Source organism: Saccostrea cucullata, unplaced genomic scaffold, assembly GCF_032062105.1.
Source record: "Saccostrea cucullata isolate Sc308-1 unplaced genomic scaffold, CSIRO_AGI_Scuc_v1 ctg4435, whole genome shotgun sequence".
In the NCBI taxonomy this organism is placed as follows: Eukaryota; Metazoa; Mollusca; class Bivalvia; order Ostreida; family Ostreidae; genus Saccostrea; species Saccostrea cuccullata.
In genome coordinates this window covers 40,176-46,280 of record NW_026931066.1, presented here as the reverse complement: position 1 = coordinate 46,280, position 6,105 = coordinate 40,176, and the positions used below count along the sequence as shown (strand labels likewise).

The 6,105-nt window shown below is 31.8% G+C and overlaps 1 long non-coding RNA gene across 1 annotated transcript; it reads left to right on the top strand.

Moving 5' to 3' along the window:
- Positions 1-188: 188 nt before the first annotated feature.
- Positions 189-1,871, top strand: LOC134231258 (uncharacterized). Its single transcript, XR_009984530.1, has 3 exons — positions 189-565; positions 991-1,082; positions 1,761-1,871. It is a non-coding gene; the product is annotated as an uncharacterized LOC134231258 (long non-coding RNA).
- The last annotated feature ends 4,234 nt before the right edge of the window (positions 1,872-6,105 follow it).

The following is a 6,105-nucleotide window of genomic DNA, read 5'->3' as shown; positions in this document are numbered from 1 at the left end:
ATTTATTCTAACTCTATAAATAGCCTGGTGACATCCCCAATTTTTTGGGCATGAACAGGTTTATATGCAAATAGTTCAAGCATGAAGTTTTATGGAAATTTATCTGTAATTGAGGAAGGTCTCGTGTGTCCTTAAAAAATAAAATGTTTTCAGATTTTTAATTTCAGATAACAAATAATAGAGCTTTTCATAGACTGTCCCCCACTAAATATGAATAAGCTCCACTCTTCATCTCTTGTCAAAATCACAGCTGTTTGAATTGGTAAACAACAATTGAACAAAGTCAAAAATAAAATATAGTTTTAATGTCCTAAAATATTGAGAAAAAAATTATTACAAATGGCTAGAAAAAATTAATTGTGTCAGGTGCGTTTTCTATGGGACAGTAGGCAACTGCCAACAAACAAATATTTATTTAAGGCCTATGTTTTAAAATATTTAGTAAATATTGTACATGTGTATTCTATACTTACAGGTATTTGCTAGTAATAAGCAGATGGTACTCCATTATACTGCACTGATAGCTTCTCAAAGATTAAAAAATTAATATGATACATGCAAACAGGTAAGAAAATGCTAGAAAAGAGGGAAATATTTGTTGCAGATGTACCGGGTGAACAAGTGTGTGAAAGTCAGTCTAAATATTGGGTCTCAGTCAGTTCATAGGGTTAGTGTGCTGGCACTGTACGCCAGAGGCCCTGGGTTCGAGTCTTAGTTGAGACTTCTTTTTTCACCACCTGTTACAGTTGTATATATTGATATATGAAAATAATACAATCATGTATTATATTATCATAATGTACTATACATGCTATAGCAATTGTGTTAATTATTGAATGCATAGCAAAACCATTAGCATTCAGACTAAATTAAGTTAAATTATAGTTAACTTTGTTAATTCATAGAATACTTGTGACTTGTGTAATAAAATATGTTACAGACATAATGAACAAAATGTTATTGAACTGACATTTTTGAGTTTTTCTGTAGGCACAGTTAAAATGTCAATCATCACAAGATCAAACTTCAGTACCAGATTAACCCTAAATCAAATATCATCCTGATTTATCAAAAGACTACATGTAAGTAATTTGTATGAATATTTTAATTAAGGAGAAGGTATGGTTTTAGCTTTATTGCGCCCTATAAATGTAATGACATCAAAAAGTTTTGAAACTGGCTTAAATATAAGTTAAGTTTATGACTTTGATAGATCAGGAAAAAATATGGCATGAAGGTTTACCATTTCTAATATCATCATTGAAGCATTTCTCTATATTCAACTGAAAAAGCCTCAAAATCGAACCTCAAATGGGATTTTCCTGTAGAAAACAATGTCCACAGCCGTCGCCCACGTTAATTTTTTGATATTTTGTGCAAAATTTAATAACAAATCACATATCTCAATATCTTTGTGGGCGATGCCTGTGAACAATGTTATCTGAAAGAAAATTCCATTGAAAATTGGTGCTTTCTGCAACTTTTTAAGAAAATACGGGAAAATGCACATGTTTTATAGCATCATAATTAGCATTTAAATCACATGTGAGAAAAATGACTTGTATGATTTTTCTGCATTGAATTTAAATTATTTAAAAAGCATGAGTTTTCAACTTTTACACCAGTTTCATTTTTTAGAAAATCACAGGGCAAAATTTGAATGGAAACCATACCTTCTTCTTTGGACTCTTTAATCTTAACAATTATATCAAAGCTTTGCATATATTTAATTTTTACCATGACCAAAGTCAATATTACAGAGAACAGTCTAGAGGTGGAAACTGATAGATCATTTGAAGAGGATGCTGTAAAGCAGTCATAAATATGTTTCACAAAACAATGAACACCTTGTTACAGCATATCTTGAACAGCCTAGAACAGGTATTTGTTACTTTCACTCAAAATTGTTAGAAAACTCTAACAATACACAACTTGTAAGCTAAATTCTTAAGTTCAATATTACAGAGAGCAGTCTGGAGGTGAAAACTGATGGATCACTTGAAGAGGAATCTGTTAAAGCACAGAGACATGTACCAAGGAACAACTAGACATGATTGTTGCAGCATATCTTGAACAACCTGGCATAAGGTATTTGTCACTATACTCAGGTCTAAAGAGTACAAATGTATTTCACATATTTTTAGGTCACCTGAGTAAACTCAAGTTCAGGGTTTTGGTGCTAAGGGGAGGGGCTCTAATGAAAGATTATAAAGTAAAAAATGCATGAATTCCTCGAAAACCTTTTCCTTTGCTCCTGGTTATTATGTCAGTATTCTAATTAAGAACATATTAATGATGATGAAAGGTGCCTTTTCCAAAATGGTTAGTTTCAGATCCCCTGGGTTACAGGTACTTGGGATTGAGGTGGAATCACATAGTCTATAAATAAATTAATGCTTTGAAATTTTCTTTTTGGTAATAATCAACCGTTTATGTTGATATAAATTTTATGATAAAATTTCCAGAATTTTGAAATATGTGCCCCCAGGGTCAGTGGTTCCTGTCAGGTAGTCTGTGCACAACTGGTTAAAAAGTGGGAGATATTTTTCTTTGTTACTATGATCTAACTCTGGGTATTAACAGGTTGGGGGAAACGTAAATTCTTCTATAATAGTGGTATCTCACTATTATAGTGAAATTACACTATATTTCCTGCCGTGGATACCCTCAATTTCATCCGATGCCATGTAAGGCGTTTGAACCGCAAGTCATTGTGGGTATTAAGATGAACAAAAACTGTCATGCTTGCATGTTTTGAATTTTAATAAATTTTCTACCGTTGCGTTTAATGATGTACGACACCCTTTTTTTAACAGAAGTTGCATTTTTAACACAGCAACCGATGATTGCGGGGATTTTTAAGCCTGTTTCTGAATATCACTTATTGTTCATTAATGTGCACAATTGATGCTTGTTGCAATTGTCAACTTAATTGTAAAGGGTTTATTTAATTAAAAAAGAAAAATATTATTTGTGTCTCATCAAGTCTAAGATTATGGAGCCCGTTTATGGTAAACAGAAAGACCCATTATTATCGCAGCGGCCGATCTTTTTGTGCATCCATTATGTTCTAAATATAATGAACATAGAAATAGGAATTTATTTTTGTTATAATTCAGTATAATAATTATTTACTGATAACAAATTAGAAAATCATAAGTAATTCTTTTAATGCTTAATAAACACATTTAAAATAGTATTGTTATAATGTTTCAATTTCATTGTCATTTCTCATCAAGATATTTAATAATTTTTGACTAAATAAAAAGACTTTTTAATAGGTACTATATATATACATGTAGATATAAAAAGAAATTATGACTTCCCGGTCACATCATAACGACTGGTACATAAAGTGCATGGTTAATAAAAATTTTTTTTAAAAAGTTCAACTCATAAAAAAAAGTTTTGAATATGTTACAGCTGTGAATGCTGCGAATGAAACGAGGATAATTTTGTTTCCACATTTTGCACAGCGCCTTGCAGCATACCCTATTCTGCATAAACCATAGGAATTTTTATGTGATCAAGATCCAGGGTGCACGTGGTTCGGTCATTTTTTTATTTCAGACTGTCTTCAAAGCAATGTAAATAAATATTTTTTTAAATACTCCAGTAAGTACGTACATAGATATTTAAGTGCATTTGCTCATCAGATGGATTCATCGATGTAATAAATCCATAGGAGTCTGAAGGAAATTGAAAGTAGGGGGCTAATTCAAAGTTGGGGGGGCTAAACCAACAAAAAGGTAAACTCCAAGTTTAGATACAAACAAAATGTACCTGTTTGCAAAAAAAGTGTTGGGCAACGCCCCCCCCCCCCCCCCCCCGGGTTCTCACGCATATGAAGTCAGTGATAAAAGATTTGATTGAAAATGAAAATATACCCTTCTCAAGATTCTAGTTTGACTTTGAATATCTTGTACTTCCATTGCATGGATATGCTTTCAAAATTGTGAAAGTACTTGTCAAATGCTAATTATATTTAAATTGTTTTAAAATGTGGCCGATTTGATGCTTTTAAATCAATTCAAGATCTGGAAGAAGTATTTAAATTGAGTCAAAAATGTTTTAGACATTTCTTGTGCTGAATATTGAGCAGTGGTGATTGGTTATTTAAAGGTACGTAGTGGTTTAAACAATAATACAATGGCATAAATTTAAAAGCCTGAAAAAAATAATACTTTAGTGTGATTTTTTGCTACATACTTTCATTTCCTAGAATATAATTAGGTATAAATATTTTTCAAATAACAAGAAAAAAACTACAGCTATTTCTCTCAGATTTTAAAGTTAAATCATTCTTGCCTAAGCGCATAAACATAAAGTTAAATAAGATACATTTGTATGCAGTTAAAAAGATTCTTAAATCATAACTATTTGAACGTGTTACAGGCACTCTTGTCAAATATTCCCGACACCAAAATAAATTAAGTCTTTTTTTCTGAAACAAACGATTAACCGGCCGAAATTAAAAATTCGATATATTTTCTAGGATCGTTTTTATATAAGTAATTTTTTTGATTATTTATTATAAATTTATTTTGTAAAGAGGATAGAAATCGAGTTTATCATTATACTCTTTTTTATGTTTGCCATAATGTGTCTTCCCGTTTACCATAACGAGCCTCCATACCCGTAACCATGCAGACACAAATAATCTTTTTCTTGTTTAATTAAATAAACCCTTTACAGTTTAAGTTGACAATCGCAACAAGCATCAATTTGTGCACATTAATGAGCAATAAGTGATATTCAAACAGGCTTAGATATCCCCGAAATCATCGGTTGCTATGTTAAAAATGCAACTTCCGTTAAAAAAAGAGTGCTCGCATAATTAAACGCAACGGTAGAAAATTTATTAAAATTCAAAACGTGCAAGCATGACAGTTTTTGTTCATCTTAATACTCACAATGACTTGCGGTTCAAACGCCTTACTTGCCATCGGATGAAATTGAGGGTATCCACGGCAGGAAATATAGCGTAATTTCACAATAATAGTGAGATACCACTATTATAGCGGAATTTACTTTTCCCCCCAACCTGATTAAGTAACTAAAGTAAGCAAGCTAAATGTATTAGTTATGATAAGCAATTGTGCCTCTTTCAAAATTTTGAATTTAATGGCCTTTGATTTAAAACATGAACCAATTCAATTGTTGGACAGTTGTTACATGATACTCAGGTGACCCGTAAGACCCACGGGCCTCTTGTTTTAAATCACAATTCTATAATGGAAACATTTAGATAGACAAAAATTGTTTGTGACTGAAAGGTCTAAAGGACTATATCCCAACTCTAACATAGGCTAATTTGAACTATAGATATCATGATAAGCTTTTGAAATATAAAATAATAACTTTTATGAAGATATATTCTAAATAAAAAGGCTGCTTTACTATCACCAGAGGCAGTGAAATAACTGTGTCAAAGTCACAGAGATTGAATTTTGAGATCTTTAGATCTTACGTTTACAATTATTAGTTATTATGTTATGGCCAAGAATTTAAAATACACTTAGCTTGCTTACTTTAGTTACTTAATACCCAGAGTTAGATCATAGTAACAAAGAGAACATGTATTTCCACTTTTTAACCAGTTGTGCACAGACTACCCTACAGGAACCACTGACCCTGGGGGCACATATTTCAAAATTCTGGAAATTTTATCATAAAATTTATTTCAACATAAACGGTTGATTATTACCAAAAAGAAAATTTCAAAGCATTAATTTATTTATAGACTATGTGATTCCACCCCAATCCCAAGTACCCTGACCCAGGGGATCTGAAACTAACCATTTTGGAAAAGGCACCTTTCATCATCATTAATATGTACTTAATTAGAACACTGACATAATAACCAGGAGCAAAGGAAAAGGTTTTCGAGGAATTCATGCATTTTTTACTTTATAATCTTTCATTAGAGCCCCGCCCTAGCACCAAAACCCTGAACTCGAGTTTACTCAGGTGACCTAAAAATATGTGAATACATTTGTACTTTTTAGACCTGAGTATAGTGACAAATACCTTATGCCAGGTTGTTCAAGATATGCTGCAACAATCATGTCTTGTTGTTCCTTGGTACATGTCTCTGTGCTTTAA